At 40.0% G+C, this 18,709-nt stretch overlaps 1 protein-coding gene across 2 annotated transcripts in view; it reads right to left on the bottom strand.

The window, feature by feature from the left end:
- LOC105422001 (uncharacterized) overlaps positions 1 to 18,709 on the bottom strand; it is a 164,802-nt gene that overhangs the window by 34,415 nt on the left and 111,678 nt on the right. The window lies entirely within an intron of this gene.

Raw genomic sequence — 18,709 nt, 5'->3', positions numbered from 1 at the left:
GCGACCTATCCCTTTGGTCATCCGATCGCGAACAGATCGGCGGGTGTGCATACGCCGATAATTTACACGGCGATCGTCTTCCGGCAAGTAATGCCACGGCTAATGAGCCCACGTGTCCCGATGCACGCGTTACATAAAGCCGCGCGCGGATGCCCCGAGAGATACACGGATGTATACGATGCACCGTGCTTGATCTCAGAGTCACGACGCTTGTCCGCAAGACGAAGAGCAGCGTCCCCGCAAAGGGCAACGTCGGTCGCGATGCGCCATCCGAGGGGGAATCACCCTCCGGGAACGCTGTTAAGATCGGTCGCAACGATCTCGACTATGTCGGTTAGATTGCAAATCCTGTAACGATGCCCTGAGTCATCCCGAGTGGATTTATCGGCGCGGCATCAATAACAAATCCACGAAAAAGCCTCGCTGTATGACGCAAACGACGCGGCGAACGCGTCGAGTCTCGCACGTGAAATGTCTGCGATGTGAAACATACGAAATTACTGACAATTGCATCGCCAATTGCATCGTTGCACGTGATGCAATGAGCGCTAGGCGGACACGGCACAAAATTAAAGTACCTAACTCCGAAGGGTGATGTAACTTGGCGCACTTAAATTAGAAAAATTAAATTACACACATTTTATAAAGGGACAACTCAAATTCACTACTAATATAATTATACTTTACCCTAATTAACTAATTGACTAATTTTTCGACAAAGGTTTTACTAAAAAGGTTTGTAAGAAAAATTACCATACAAAGTAACATAGAACGTGCATTATCGGAACTCAGTCCATAAAAAGAGAAAAGGCCTCGAGTGGCTTGAAAGAATTCATTGACGATTTCAAAAGACTCGAGGATCACTGTGTCGGACTACTTCGAGCGGGCCTTAATACTCGCTAATTTTTATTCCCGTTCGCTCCCCCTTTCGATTCTCCTCGTATGAGACAAAGCCCCGCTAGGATAAGTATCGTTACATGTGCCAAGCCACGGGGATGGTCATAATGTAAGCATTGAAACCGACGGCGCTACGCCTGAACTGTCCATTGTATTCCGCGGCCGTGGTCGCGCAGGTTCAGGCAGCCTTGAAGCACCGAACCTCCCAGCGCGACAAGATGATGCATTGTTACAGTGTCCAGGCTCATACCTCGCCTGGCCCTGCAGGGTCACGCAGAAAATCGCGAAGGTTAAAAGGTATCAACGTGGAAATATCTATGCGCGCGGTGCCTTCCTGTGAGACACTGTGCCTCGTTTTCGACAGCGAATATTAAGAAAGCTAAGTGCAAAGTTCAAACTTATAATTAATATATTTAAATATAATATATTTAAATAATTATATTACAAAAATTATATTTAATTATAATAATTTAATTGTGATAATTATGTTTAAATATAAATATGAGGATGTATATTGCAATAATGTACCAATAAAAATCGCACTAAATTTAAAATTTCTATTACAATTACATGAAAAAATCTTTTGTTTTAAATGAAATTTTTCTTGAATCTTCTTATACCTACAACGGATTTTTTTCAATGAATTAAGATAATTTTGATTTATTTTTAGAAGTAATATAAATTTCTAGAATCATGACAGCAAAGAAATTCATGTAACGCAAATGTCTTCGAAGTATCAAATTCTACAACTTTTTGATATAATATTTCACGTCTGCTCGTAACCAGTTTTGACTACTCAGCCGAGACAACCTCGAGGAGAACTGACATATGTTTAAATACATTGGTCGAGCCGAAGGGCCCTTTGAGATTGGCCCCGATATTCCACCAAGGACAGTCTAAACTAACTCGACTGAGGTTCCAAAGAACTGACCCAAGCGCGCAAAATAAAAGAATACTGTCTGGATATAATGTTTCTAAGGTTACCTGCGATGATATAATTCGAAAGGATCGTAGAAGAGATCTTTTCTTTTTTTTTTCTTTTATCCTCGGAAATATATCTTCCTAGGATAAATTAAGTATTATATAATGATAGTAGTGTGAACTTTAGTCCTTTAGACTTCGATAATTAAGTATAATCCTTTCATAAATTTAATAACTCCTGTTCCTTTCATAAACCAAAATTCATTAAATATTGTTTAAAACAAAGCCAATGCTTATAGAATTGCATTATCATTTCTAAATTAAATGTGTGTTTCAAGTCAGTTAGTTATTTCTCCCGTGAATTTTTTAATCTATTTATGACAGTATCGATTTTGGCTTAATATAAATTTAACCGAGGGTCATCGATCTTCGTAATTTTCAATTTCGCAGATGTAATTATTCAACCGGCATTAAACCCGCCAACGACAGAAATGCCACCAGATCCAGCGACGACGTATCGCGAATATCGGGCTTACCCCCGCTGAAGTCGGAGCAATAATGGATATCGATGATGTTGGAGAAGACATTGGTATGTCCGCACGCATTCCGGCAGCCAGTTATAAATCACTGATCCGTATCTCGGTAGAGAGGGATCCCCTTAACCAAATGGATGCTACTGTCGATTTGAATTACTACCCTCGGTCGCCAACGAGGCACCAAACGGTTCAAAGTTCTATGTAAACTACCGCCCACGTTTACATTCTCCTCTCCGGCCACCGGTGCTCCCTCGGTCGCGATGGCGGTGACCAAACAGATCCCTATGTCTTTCTCGAGTGGTCTTAGAAGACACTCGAGGCGGTCTCCGCGCGGCAGAAACCGAGATACCGGCATTAGAATTCAGAGTGGAATCGAGCACGGTCGGGAAGATAGAGGAGAAAAGACAGAAAAGGAACGTCTCTCCGGTTTTAGTAGGCACTCTAGTAGCGAGCGTAAAGCCAACAGCACTTTCACACGGAACGAGGATCCGTGTATCATTCAATGATTCCGAAATTGAGCTGTGAGAAACACAGAGGTGGTCTAGAAGTTCGTTGACCGTTTATGGACATATGATAATGCGCGACGTTAATAATTACGTGTGTATGTATAGTACATACGTGTTAACTGATACGCGGCATCGGCAAATGGAACCTGTTTTTGAATTTCGACTCGCCCGAGGATATTTAATATTGAAATGAGATGTGATGCCTGAGAACAACTCTGATTCTAATTTTGGAATTTATCCGCTCTTCGGGAGAACAATTTAAAATATGCTCCCACGCGCATCTCGACCGTGTATTTTATATCTGGTCGTATCGTTATGTCTCGTAAATGCAAAAAAATGTCCGCGCAGATTCATTTTCATAATTAAAACAACCTCTTATGGTTTTTATGCTTCATAAATATTATAATGTGAAATCTCCATTAAAAGCATTCGCTTTAATTCCATTATAATTGACAGTCAGTCAACAGCGTTATTTTATATCAATGTTGTATCTAAATTAATTACAGACGATTATTTGCATTTCTGAGCGCGAATTACGGAAACACTCATATTTGCGTTCTCGACCTTCGTCTCGCACCTGACTTATGCACGTAACGGAGATACGTGCGTGTGCGGTTCGCACGCGTGCACAAGAGAGATCGCGCGTGCAGATGCACGCGTATATGCGCAACGGAATGCGAAGTACCCGAATAAAGCGTTCGACACGTTTACAAATGAGCCGAAGCGAGAGACGCGAGGGATTATTTTGAAGGCAATAAATATCGAAGATAAATAATCGTTGTCACGCCGAACCGCAAAAATTCGCGCGAGCACCAGGGGTAAGCATGAATATTATTAGTCACCGTGACAGAGACGCGCGAAGTTAAATGTCTGCGATTATCGTCATTACCCGCCGAGATAATTATACGTATACGAATAAATGTATATAGATTCGACACGTTACACACGTACGCCTGAAGATTACATATATTTCTCTGTAACTACTTGAGAATATCATGTGCATTACATCTTACAATATACACTGCGTCGACAAATGCAATTTGTCTTATTCGGCCCACACATGATTGATTTTTCAACAAAAAAAAAAAGTATTCTACGTGTAAATAAAAAATCTAAAATCTAAAACTGATGGTTTTATATTTATTAATTCCAGTGTATTGTCCTCACCCCCTTCTTCTCACTCGTCACGGTGAGCCTCGCGAATAGTATTAGTTACCATTATCAGTTTAGACGGGAGCCGCATCTGCTGCATTAGCAATAATATAAAGCCTCTGCCTCTGAGAGAGTCCTGAATAAACAATTGTACGGCGCAGTATCTCGCATCGGGGAATCGACCGTGAATATCCCCGCGTGAATCGCTCACGACCGACACCTTCTTCTCGCACGGCCGGCGAGAGCAAGTGCAGTTTCAGGGTGAATGCACGGCAGCGTCCGTTGCGCAACCGCCGATATATTAAATCGATCGGCATATATCGATAGCCCTCGCTTACACGCGAGCCCATGGTCCGGAGCATTGTTGATATTCCGAGCGAGAAAACAGGCTCGCGCCTCCGGCGCAACGGCCACGAATGCCACTCGGAGAAATAAATTGGAGTCCTCTCCTCGCGTACCACGACCTTGCGCACTCGCACCTCGTCGTTACCGATATTTCTACTCGGAAAAGTAGCCACGGTGCCAATTGAATTCGTGATCTCTCCTCGCGCGACTTTGCCACGTTCGCTAACAGGCGCGCGCGCGTTCTGAGAAAATATCATTGACAAGTCTTTCTGCTTGCACGAAGGAGACACCGATTTCAACTTCGTAAGCACAAAATATTCGCAGAAATTGCAAGAAAAAAATCTGACTAAATGTATCTGAGAACGTTTCATAGGCTGAGCAAAAATTTGCGAATAAAGATGTTACAAGCGAAAGAAAGGAAATTGGCTCGCAGGATTTTAGCGAGAGTCGCATACATTGTTTCTGAAGAAGAAATCTCTCGCGATCGTGTTCTACCTACGCCTCGGCGATGCGGTATTGTACGGCATATCGTGCGATATTAACCGCGTGATATGCGCGGGAACGACAAAAGAACCACGACAGTGCAACGCGAACGGCGAATCGCAGACAGTATAGGGCGAATGAATGATTCAGAGTCGGGCGATTCGAGACAGTCTGCGATGCCACTGCTTAATGCAGAAACGTCTGTGTGGTTGCATAAATAACGTCGTTGTCTTGTTTTTTTTTGTATGCGCAATACATAACTCATAAAACAATGACACTAAAATGACACTTCATCATGTGACTTGCGTAATGTACTCCGATAAAAAAATGTATACCTAAAATAAAATAAAAATATAGATACATGCATCCTAAAATGTATAAAAAGATATATAACTTATAAATAGATGTATAAAAGATATATAACTTATAAGTCACTCTAATATTCAAAACATAAACAAAAAGTTGGAATTGAGTATAAATCTATTTGATATTCACATTTTTCTTTTATAAGATGTTCACCATTAATCATTATTCAAGAAGCAAAAAAATAAAGATATATTTTCATTGAGAGATGTAATTTTGATTACATAAGAATAAAAAATTTAGAAATACATTTTAATCTTTCTATTTTAAATTCTATCCTTTCTGTTTAAACAATAATAATGTCATTAAATTTACGACAAACTATCACTCAGAAATTGAGAAACAAATATTACGAATAATATCGGCGAAAACTGGTTGACAGCAATAAATTTTCGACAGTGGGAAATCACAGGTTTCAAGACATAGAGAGAGGTAGCTGAGATATGCCATCGACTCGCTCACTTGATATATCGGCAGTTTCCGTCTGCTGGAATCACAGGACAGTGCGAAGGGAATGAAAGAGAAGACTCGCAGAAGAGAAAACGAGACGCGGAGAATACTGAAAGAAGAAATACTGGTACTGAGTACACACACCATTCACTTCGCCCTTACAGGAATGGATCATGACTCCTCGAGATTTAAATCTAATCACTTTTAAAAACTATCAGTGGAGACTATATACTGGCAAATATTAATTTTTTTTATAAAATATTAATTTCCAAAATTCTTTCTAATAATTAATACCTTACGCAAAAAAGTTTCTCGATTTATATATCTTCAAAAGTTGAGATTTATAACGAGCAGTTTCACTTATTCATATCATTTTAAAAACAATTTTTGTATATATTTTCGATTGTATTTTTGATATATATATATATCTTTTTTCTTTAAATTCTTTAAAAAGATCTTTTTAATTTTTTTTGAAATTTATTAGAATTAATAGATCCGTCCCTAAATTCCTCTCACTCTCACGAATCTCTTTAGCACGCATAGTGCAGCCGCGCAATATAAAGAAACTGCCTCCTCTCGCCACGGTTATAGCGCTCGAGGAACGTCGTCGAGGAATCATAGACAAACGTGCAGCGACTACACTCGCTTCGTGAGAGGAACGCCGAAGCACGTCGGAGATTACACAAGCCAGCTCGACTCCGTTCGCCTCTCAATGGCCGCTTCTAAGGCGGCTTCTAAGACCGAGCAAAATCTAAGCGTCGTGATCAGAATCTGCGGTTAGCAAAAACATATCGCCTCATCTTCGCCTGATTCTCGAAAGATCTTCACACGCGTAATCGCATACTCAAATTGGTTGCACAACTTCCTCACGATCTGTAATACGACAGCCGTTCTAATGCGGTGAGAAATCATAAATAACATAAAGGAAATACCTTGTGATTATTGAGGTACGGAATACAGGATATTGAGGATATCAGTATAATCGCTGATCATTACCAAGAACCATGACGTTCCTCTAATGTTTAGCTAGAAAATTGAGCTTAGATCTTGAGGGCAATCGTGCGATTGTAATCGTGCGCATGTATGGAAAATGTATCATTTTATCCCACTTTAAGGCGTAAATTGCGTGTTGAAAGTGAGGTTTATGTTCGATTGCAATTTTTTACGGATCTTTAAGGAACTACATTGTTGTGCTAAACAACCGTACAATCGTACAAAATCTGCGCCCTCGATATGACCAGAGGAAACGCGCGTTCGCGTACGCGCAACGACGCCTGCGATGCCACAAATTGCTCGTCGATCTTATCGAAGCAGAACGAGAGGAGTTCGCTGTCGGACGTCCGTTTTATCGATCGCACCGAAGGAGAGTGACCGTAACTCTCGGAGGGAAACGAAAGCGCAGCGTGCAATGAGAATCCTTTCAACGAAAGGACACGCCTCAAGTTTCGTCTCGTATACGAAGAGGAGACCTTCAGGTGCGCGCGCGATTATCCTCGCACGGATAATCGATTGTACCGTTTTATCGCGGGCTCCAAACAATGAAATCCTGGCCATTCAAGAATAAAGTCTCCTTCGCCATGCGAACCACCTCAGGAATGGTGATCCCTTTGAAACTGCTTCTTGCGAGACGAGGCGCGAGAAACAGGATCAGGCGTTCCTTTAATATGAACTTCTCTGATGCTGAATGCCATAACAAGGAGAACAAAAAGAACCTACGTATGATAAGTTCTGGAGAGTGAAGAGTTATCAAAATCTTTAATTTAAATATAAATATCCTCACAAAGAGTTCTTTAAAAATTATCCTTTATTAACTTGGTAATTAATTTTTGTGTTACGTAATCATGTCATGTATAATTATTATATTCATTTTAGTTAAATAAAATTTGGTATCGTAATTATTTCTTCTGTTATAAAACTTATGATACAAATACATAGAATATAAATGACAAAACTAAAGTAATTTTTTTCTTAAAATGTCTGTTTTAGAAGATTTATCGAGACCTTGGAAAACCTGTTTCTACGAAACCATTGATTTCCTCCAGGTATTTGTTTCGCGACGCAAAAATGCTCAACCATGCAGAACGAAGCGGCGATCGGTGATCGACTTCATTCACTATCGTCATCTCTTTCTCTCTTGATTGCCGCGGTTGAAAATGATAGCACTGAATCACCTCTACTGTGGTCGCGCGATCTGTCTGGCCAACCGGCGTTCCCTCAGCTGGGTTAAAGACCCGAACAACTTAAGACCTAGCCTAACGTAGGGTCTCATAGAACCCTTCCTACCTTACGTGCCGACACGATGACGCGTATCAATATGCGTGTGCGTGAACGCACGTGTACGCGCACACACGCACAACGCGCGTAGCGACGCTAGAGGAGAGAAGAGCACCAACGGCCATTTTGTTATATAACTCACACGCGAGAAGCCTCCTCTTCTAGAGACAAGAAAAAGACTGAGACAATGCCGCCTTGCGGCTTCGATCGTCTCTATAAGGATCGTCTCTAGGATACAACGACCCTTCGTCCAGAGGCTTGGTCACGAGAGTTACGAGTAATGACGAAAGTTACGTTCTCTCGCTCTACGAGACAGAGTGCCGCTCTTTCTTCCATTTGCTGCCGTCTTAGACCTAGAACAACTCATAACTGTATAGTAATAATATCATAATAAAAAAAAGATATAACGTATTTTTAATTTTGAGATAATGCATGTATCTCAATAAGTTTTATAATCTTTATATCTGAATAATTTATCTGTCTTAAAATAATTTGTAATTGTAAATATAACATTAAAAAACTTTTGCTCAAGCACCAGACGCAAAATCGACATAAATCCTAGCTGAAGGTAGGATTTACGCCCCGAAATGAGGAGAGACAATTCACGATACACAGGATTCCCACGTGAATCGAGGAAGAATTCGTGAACACGCTCTTGGGACTCTAGTGTCTTTTTCGAAAGGAAGTAGAAACGATGGAGTTAAGAATACAAAGATTCATGGTAATCGAATAGATTGCCTAAAGACCGCTGGCTCATACATTTCGGTACCCGGTTTGATCATTGTCGGCCATTTTTTTCTTTTAGTCGGGCTATTTATTTCACGAACCTGTGAAAGAGCTTGTGATCGCCTCGCCTTCGCATTCCACACGGCAAACAATAAGCAGACCAAAAAAATTTGAAATTTTATAATTGCCAGGAGTAATCTCCGAGCTATTCCTCTTGCTAAACAGTAATATTAAAAAAAAAAATGACAAAAGTTTACGTAAATTTACACTGTGAATTTTTATTCTCCGAAATTAGATATCGCTTTCAAAATGTCAGAATGCTTTCTATTCGTTTCAATTAATTTCTCATTTTTTATTTGGATTATATAATCTAAGCATCTGATAAAATTGCTTTTTATCTCTCTTGACCATGCCAGTTTACAATGTTATCTCTTTCCGGAATCGATATCTGTGTCACGATTCATTATTCAGATCAGTGAGCCTTGGATTCTCGCACAGGTCTTTGCACCGCTTGATGCATAATGTGCATCGGCTGGAACTGAATCACGCACAAAATATAAAAAAAAATTTGTCAAGGTTTACTCGTTCTGAATCATCTCTGCGAGCATTGTACGTCAATCTTCCTATTTCTCTCTCCCCGCGGTAACCACTCTTCGGCCGACCGGGATGATAAATGGGCGTGATTCTCAAATGCACTTACGCGAAGTGAAAGAGTAACCGATGTCAACGTCCGATAATTTCTACTTCCAATAGTTACTTTTTTTATTTAAAACGAGTTTCGCGCATAATCAACGAGTTTGCAAAAATAATCTTAGATCGCACATCGAATAAATGTTCACAGCGCATCACTGCTTATTATTACATAGTAGCCTCTTAGAAGCAGAACATATTACACGATTATATTTATCACTAGTATTGGTGTGTCTAAAACGTTTAAAACAAACCACAAATACCGCTCGAATGATGAAAAAAGAACGAACATGCGTGGAGCTTGTAATTATAGCGAATCAGAGGGTAGGTCGTATTCTTAGGATATTATACTCTCGCCTTATTATGTAACGCCTTTAGAACGCTGGACGTTCACGTTTAACGAGGAAACTGGATTCGTGCCGGGTACAAGCGTATCAAAAGCACGTATGTACGTACATACGTTCCTCATCCCCCTCTTCGTCGTCGAGGGCATACGAGGGAGCCGTACGCGGCTCGTTTTTATTGAACCTCCCCCCACCCCCACCCCCACCCCCTCTCTCCGCGATTGCCCTTCGGCCTTCGGCACACCGCGAATCTGCATGCGGTAATGACTTCCTGCCGTAAAACGGCAAATAATAAAAGTGAACGGCCGAGTTACGAGACGAGATGCGCGATGTGTGAGTACGTATGTCGGCGCTGCAACGAGAGGCACTCGCGTCCGACCGAGATGCACTATCCGGTGCATCCTGTAGTACAATGCAATTACTGCGATGTACGTCTCGCGCGATTTACGCCAAGAAGTCAAAGACATGTAGTTGCGCCCGATGTCTTTGCGAAATGAAGTCACGTTTTTTAAAAACAGCAAGTAAAAACAAAACTGTATGGTAATTCGATTGTCAAATAATATCCAATAAATGTAACGAAAAATTAACGTATAATCGTAGATAAAAATTATTATTCTATTTTTTCTAAATGTTAAATTACCTCACGTTATTTTTTATCTATGTTCAATTTATTATTGTTATCAAAATTGTTATTATTACTATGTATACGTTAAAGGAACTTAACGTGTCGGCATTGCGATTTTGCGACGGAGTAAATTTCCAAGGATTTAATCGTCGAGCAACTCGCTGACGTCGAGTCCGAACAGTTAAATCCAATTTTTCTATTGCGACGTAGCTCATCGTCTGTCAACGTTGCTACCTGCAGAGAGTGCACTCCTCAAGATGCCTGGTACGCCTCGATGATCGCTTCCTGCGCGGCATGACGTATCTGCATTAATGCATTTGAGCGCAGCTGCAACTCGCTGCAAGACATCCGTAGGAGAGCGCAGCGAAGACGCGCGTAAATAATAAGAACCGCCTGCGATACAAGTTTCTAGTAATTCGGTATTGCCTTAATACGACTCTTAATCACGCGTGCACGCACATGTATATGTACCTCCGTAGATAATAACAATTACACGCGTCGTCTAAAATATACGATCGCTACTTCTTCTTGAGAAATCAACTTCTGTCCGATTTTGTTTTTTGGCTTTTTTGTAAAAAACATAAAAAATAAAAAAGTATCCTACATAATAATTTTGATGGTCCAACAAAATTATTGTCAGATCTGTATCTGGTAAAATTTTTAGACACTTCAGCAAAATCGTCCTTTCTGTGTATCAATTACATATTTAAGTCTAATCCTATTCCTATTTTTTTTTATTTTTAAATAAAGTAATATTTCCATGTTTCTTAAAAAATTTATTAAATTTACAAAAATGTGTATGAATGCATACGTGTAATGTGTAAATGTATGGAAGTGTCCGCAATGTATTGAGCTCGGGTCCGTGGGTTCGCTAAACCCAAATGACTGCGAGGAACAGTTACCCCTGCGGGATTGTGAGTCGATTCCAACAGGAATCTCCTTGCGACATCTTGTTTTTTTTTTTTTTTTTTTTTTCAAGACAACGTAATGAGCTTCTCCTCTTTCTTTCTTTTTCAATGAAAAGCGGCGGTCGTGTTCAAAGCTCTCGAAAATTGTTACGCCGTTTACATACGTCTACCCACGTGCACGTATGATTATGCAAATTATACTTCAAGATGTGTAGACGCGTAGGTAGATACACGCGCGGCAGATATTGACATCAAAGTGTGATAAGTTACATCTGGCTGCAAAAATTGAGGAGTTAAGTAACCGAGACTTTTTTTTACTGACGGATAGACTTTGTTTCTGTTTTTTATCAGCTTCTCGATCGTGTTGTTCAGAAGCTCTATAATAAAACATACATCCATATACATGAATTTTTTTTTCTTTAGCTAACTCTGAATCACCTCGCGATAATTAATACTTCTTGTATCACGAATGAGAGAAAACTTCGAGTGTTTCAATCGAACAATCGAATTTATATATAGAGTTCTACGCTTATGATATTTTCTAGACTTTTCTCAGTTTTCTGGTTTTATTGTCAATTTTCCTTGGATTTACAATATTTTTCCTCACGTGAGATTTTTCCAATCTCACGCCACCTGTTTCTTCTTTCGCGTGAAATTTTCCCAGACAGTTTTCTCGGCAGAAAATTATAAGTTAGGTAATACAAAAAAGAAATTTTCCGCTTTTCCAAACAAAGCTATGTTGAGATTTTCCTCATCGAGAAAATGCCTCACCATGACGGAAGGTAATAACGGCGCGCCGCCCTATCTCCCTCTCGGAAGAAAATGCATAGATCTCCGGGATAAATTGCAGGTTCTAAGTTGGATGACGGAGTCTAGCATGCACCATGTAATTTGTTTGGGAAATCGCGCAGAAAATGACGAAGCTTCCCTATGCGTACGCTCACGATCACGCGCGTTCGGTATATTCTTTCTCTTTATCTCTCTTTCTCTTTGCGGAGTCTCAGCGGGTAGCCTACGTTGACGGATGATGAGTTATGTCTCTCTGGAAAAATCTACGAGCTACTAATTATCGCGGCCGGTGAACCAAGCCGCTCGGCGCGGGCATTTTTTTAGCGCCCCGACGCTATGTATACCTTGGCCTTCGTTGATCGTTCAAGGTTACGCCTCAAGACGATGCACTCGAGTGCATAGTTAGACAGCGTCACAAGCACACGCGTAATATGATTGACGCGAGAAATATTTTCTTTCGGCTAAAATTAATTCCTTGGAAGATATACGTCTTATAATATGGCTCTCAAAATACCGATGTTTTTGTTATAAGACTTACATTAATTATATATTTAAATATAATTTTTTTTCCTAAACTCATAGTTAACAACAATAAAAATAACATGTGGGTTTTTATTTCAACGATAGCTATGTTAATTAAACCAACAATTTGAAACTGTTGTTGAAATGTTATTTTTAACGATCTGGTCGATCTATTGTATTATTCATTTCGCAACGATACAAGTTTATATCTCAAATGTAAAAAAATATTACGTTTCACGCTGTGTCGTTAAAAAGTTTTAAAAACGCGTGAATTAATTCTCGGCCAAAGTACGCTTCGCCTCGGGTTACATGTCACACATTGACGATCCACCGATCATTATCACATGTCTATGATAGGACTTCTGCAGACGGTGGCTTCTGTAGAGACTAAACGTTTATGACACAGTGCATACATCTGCCTATATTGCGAGATGCGCTGCAGGTGCAACCGCGTGATGCTTCCTGCGATGTTTCATGGGAGAACGAATGCGAGACATGCCTTCGGAAATATGTGTTTCCCCGAAGTCGAGGTTCATTTAAAAAATAAACAGGTTTCGTCGCGAAATAATAATGATAAAAAATGCATCACATGCACACAAGTTGCAGAGTGACATGCATCTCGGCAAAATCATCCAACTTCTTAAGATTATTTATTTTTATTTCTAAATTGTTTTTAAATTAATAGCTATATTTAAATTGATAGATTGATATATTTTTGAAACCATTTAACAGCTAATTCGTTAGAGAATTGATAACGTAATTAAAAGAACAAATACGAGAACAATGGATTTTATGAATAAATTCCCGTAAATGTATAATTTTCTTCCCAAATTTCAATTCTGTGTAAGTTCCGCATTACAATATATAAAGGCATTCACGATCGCAAAACTTTACGATGCTCTCATATCATCACTCTTAAAGAACAACTGTTACGTTCATTAGGAATTCCCGTTCGAACTATAAAATTGTTACTTTATGTTGCGAAAAAATTGACATGCGGAAAATCGGCAAATTTGTAATCGGCACGACGCGCTCAAATTCGCATCTCACCGTCGGAAGGATCCCATTCCTCAGCTTCATGTATATTTAAATAACACTTCGCTGGGCCATCTGACGCCTGGTCATTAGACGCGACGTGCCGGTCATTCGCTATCCCAAGCACATCATTGTCATCGTATGCTGCAATCGGCAGATAAACGTGATATTTATGTTCGAACGATCGCGAGAGAGGCCCAGAATCCGCGGGCGATTATTCCATCCCGGTCCTTCGTCAGTATTCCACGCGTGCAGCTACTTCCCATGTAGACAGTTGCAACGTTCACACGCGCACGAAATCCCGAAACCGAATCGTTCCGCGAAGGAAGGAGATAATTTCGTCATTGGGAAGGCGTGATGTCTTCGACCAAACAGAGGGACGTGATGCTAATCAAAAAATTATCTCGGGAGAAGATCGTCTCTGATTAAAGCCTGCTTTGTAAAATTATATACATTTATCTCCTTCTAATTGGACAATGTTTTGAATTTCCTTCCTCGTAACACGTTCCTAAAATTATCTTGATATCTACGAAAGAGAAGACCATTCGATTATAATCGTAGACACGCCTCGTCTCACTAGGCGCTGCTGAGTATTCTTCAGTCATCACCGGCTTCAAACGTCGCGATGGATTCCCCCGCGTCTCTTCAGCGTCTTCTTCCCTTGTCAGGATATATGCCATATGTTGCCGCGAAGAAGGTTAACGACACTCCTGGCATTGACTTCTAATGTTGCTGCATAGTCGCCCAACGTACATACAACGTGCGAGCCAGGTGTTTCAAGCTTTTTGCTCAGTAAAGGCTCGGAAATTGCATCCATTCGCGGACACAAACAATCGCGCGGCTCAGCTGAGCCTTCGTAATTGATCTAGGAGAGGCAGACATTTTGTCTCCGTTTTCGAGCAAGTGAAAAAATGTGACTAGAAACAGACTCTCTCCGAATGCTATAGAGAGAGTTTTAAAAACTCTACTATATTAATCTTGACATAAAAAACTTGCAAGCAATAATAGTATTCTTCCCAATATGCCAAAATTAATTTTAAATAACTTTAAAAAAAGTGAATTAATTCTCAACTCTCTTAACTCAATTATATGGTCTATTTTGTAATATTCCGTCCGTGCAATAAAATTCTGACAATTCGTTGTATCTTGAACGTGCATCTAACAGTGCAGCAAGTGACAAATTATTTGCCACAATGGCTGCACTTATAAACGTACAATGTTTTTATCGTTATCTTCATCTCATCTTGAAATGTAAGGAATACGAATGATAGCAGAAAGCGGGAAACGGACGGAAAGTGTGCAAGGAGAGCGTAATATCCAGCCATAATGAATAAGAAGCAGAAGATGATGATGATGATGATGATGACGACGAAGAAGAGTCCGATTCAAGGAGAACAACGAGAAGAAGAATGATCCAAGGAGAACAACGCCGAAGAGAATGACTCGCGTGGAACAACGACGAACATCCTACGGACGCGAAGGAGAGGATGACTCGCGCGGAGTAACGAACCAAGAAGAGAACGAGCGCGAGGCGAACGTCTCGACGGCGAGGTACCGTCGAGAACCGTCTCCTGCCGTTTCTGCAGAGGAGCGTCAGGTGACGAGGTAGCTTCGACCCGGTCGCTTCTCGGAGCGGTGACAAGAAAAGCAGGTGAACGCGTTTATTTTAATTGGAGCCCGGCCGCGACCAGCTCCGGGCAATCCCATGGTAAAGTCCGCAAGGACGCGAGCGCCTCTTCTTCTTCCTCCTTTTCCTCCTCTTTCTATTCCTCCTCCTCTTCTTCTTCTTATCCCTGTTGGATAATTTAAGGATTCGCCGTAAGCGCGTCGGCTGAGATGAATGGCTTCCCTGCGTCGTCAGCGGACAGCGGAGTCGCGATAAACAATGTCACGAGATTCGGAGAGTCCCTTTTTCGGGGCTCATCATCACTGCCACTTCGACCATCGTCGACTTGACACGATGCGATGTGCGCAAATATTTGTACGTGTTGTTGGACGGTGCACAATTATTCGAAGTCGGTCAACAATTATTTGCAACGATAAAAAAGGACATTAAAACTTTTACATTAAAAGAAAATAATCTTCATGGAGCACAATTTGATTTTGGATATGTGATTATTATTTAAATATATTGAATAAATTATCGAAAATAAATATATCGAAAAATTTTCATACAGAGACAATAAGATATGTCATTTGACATACTGTATCTTTTAATATAGATAAAATAAAAGTTAAATTAAATATGTTATGAAATTTTTATAAAACTTTAAATACTATTCAAGTTTTTTATTCTAATTTTAATGTAAGATTTATTTTAAACTCCCTGGTAGAAAAACAAAAGGGCAAGTTGTTTTTAACAGCATCCGAAGACTATTTCGAGACATAACGACTACTCTCAAACATGATCGATAAATCGCAATTTTGCAATGGTAAAATTTATATGTATTACAGGCACGAAAGTCCGCAGTGCGATATTTTCGAGCGAGTTTTCAATCTTCACGCATATTTATGGAGGAACGCGTAACGAAAGCGTCATTCCTGTATGTTGCTTAGGTAAATTATTGCTGAAAATGACCGGTGTCACTGTTAGACTGAAACTGCGGTAATAAGAGTGCCACGAGCTGTTAACAAGAAACGTATGTGCATTTAATTTTAATTGGAGCCAGCTCCAAGTCCGCGCGCAAGGACGCGCAGTTTCTTCCCCGGTAAAGGGTAACTTAAGGTTTCAACGTGTGTGACGAATAACTCTCGACATCCCCGAGTGAAAAGGTGCCGAGTAATCTGGCCAGCATCACGCGCAATTAAACGCGAAACTGCCCGCAGATTCCTTTCATCCACTTTGCTGACATTGCAAAACGTATTTCTATCTTTGTATCCACGTTTTCTTTGGTTAAATAATTATTTTCGTCGTACGCTGAAATGCAGAAAAGACGAACACGATAATTGCAATTTAACGTACGCATACCAGAGACACGCGTCCTCTGGTGATATTTTTTAGCTAAGCGCAATATGTTATTATGTTTCATTGTAACGACCTGCGTCCCTAAGTGTTAACAGGTATTTTCGCATGAATAATTTATCACTGATATCTAAACGCGTTTGCAAGCGGTCAATTAAATCAACGGACAGACTTCCCTTGCCTTTTTGACGGCGGAGCGTCCTCTCGCGTTCTCGTAAAACGCATCATTAATGCAACGGCGCTCATCACACTGCGGCTAGAAAGGTATGCCGGCTCGTCGCCACGGCAGAGGTGGCTATTAAAGTGATTACAGCGACGGGCTATACTCCCGTAAAGTAATTATTACGGGGTTGAATTTACATTTATTCATTGCGTCCCGGCAGGACGAGACGCTCATGCCTTAAACATGTCTGGTAGCTAGAATCCGAGACGTTTTTATGGGAACGTCGTCGGCTAGGACGACGCTTCCTCGAAAACCTCGAATGCTTCGTCGTTTGCGAAAAATCTAAAAGAAACTTAACGAAACGTTCGAGATCGAAGCGATAAGTAGACGCGCTCCGCGCAAAAAAGTTGCTGTTAACAGACGATCGATCTGCGAGTAAACCCAGATGCTGGGATTGATCGAATCTCATCGTGATCGATGGGTCTTCAGTAACAATGAACGATGCTATCATCGCACACGCTAAAGTAACCGAGATGCGAAATTGAAATTTATACAATGATAGTTATTATCTGCGAACAAACACGAACAATGTTTATGAGCAACGTATTGAAGATAATCATCAATTATAATGAATAAATCAATAGTCATAGCTAAATCTGATTCATTGATTTGTATTTACTTGTTTTGTTATTCACGATATTTATCACATATCTTGTATTACATCGTTTATTTCATTTCTATTTTAATTGTTAATTGTTTAATTATTATACTTTTACGCTTGATAACGCTTGATTCTTTTCCTCGAGGTAACAGCGATAGAGTATTAAATTTATTTTCCTCTTCGATCGATAAGAATTACAGAAAAGTAGTTTAACCAGTAGTTTAATTAAATACACAATTCTATAGATAATTGCGAAAATTATAATAAAAATTTACTATCTGTTTTTTTATCGAGAGAATACGTATATGAATTTAATTGTAAAAATACAGGATGTAACACGCTTTGGCAAGAATGTAAAAACTTTTATAAGATAAAGATAATAAAAATATTTTTCTCTTATTTAAAATATTTTTAAATATATTTCTTCATTTTTCTCTTTTTCTCTTTGCGTCATATTTTTATTTCTACCTTTCTGCATTGCGATCGCGCATGTGGTGTACATACGTCCAAATGCATCGGCAAACGCTTGCATCTACGGCGGCACCGCAACTCGTCTCTCACGGTACTTGGATGGGGGTTATATTGCGTTTACGTGTTACCTCTCGTCCCTCTCGCGCGCATCTGCATTTATTGCCGATTTTTCCAGGAGATCCCCGTGTCTAGGCGATCTCGTAGCCGTGGCACACGGCGCACCATGAGGGTACCCGTAAGTCACGAGAGGTCTATGGGGAACGTGGCGACGGCGGAGAGTACCGGTGTATGCGGGTCGTGCGAAAGTCGGTCGCTCGATTTGTCGATGCACGATTCACGATCGCGCGAGCTGCACGCAGCACACGAGCAGCAAGATTTGACCGTGCGGATGTGCATCGAGGTGCATCGGACGCATTCGCCGCGCCAGCTCAAGTCACGACTCTTTCTAGTCTACTGGTTCCAATTGATCACTCGTTTAATATGCATTGTGCATTCATTATCTTAGTGTATCTTTAACAAAACCATAGCTGCCTACTTGTTTTCAACTAGTTGTTTTGAAATAAAAAAATTTGTAAAAGTTCTGTATACAGAGAACGTCTTCTTGTGATAACAATTCTTTCATCTTTTTAATTTTAAATAGACAAACTTATATACATTTTATAAAATATTTTTTAGTTCTGTATCTTGTAAAATGTTAATATTATAATATATATATATACTTACTACTACTTATTTTTTAATAAATGTATAAACGGACTTATCCACTTGGATTCAATAAAGAAAGTATTTTATGTTACTTTATTATGGATTGTTTTGTACTTTCTTTTCTTTTCTTATTTCCTTAGTTATTTGATTTCACTGATACTTGATTAAAAGACAGTTTGTA

Source organism: Pogonomyrmex barbatus, unplaced genomic scaffold (genome assembly GCF_055798465.1).
Source record: "Pogonomyrmex barbatus isolate J1 unplaced genomic scaffold, ASM5579846v1 scaffold13, whole genome shotgun sequence".
Lineage (NCBI taxonomy): Eukaryota > Metazoa > Arthropoda > Insecta > Hymenoptera > Formicidae > Pogonomyrmex > Pogonomyrmex barbatus.
The sequence above is the reverse complement of the archived record's forward strand: the minus strand, read 5'-3'. Positions and strand labels throughout refer to the sequence as shown.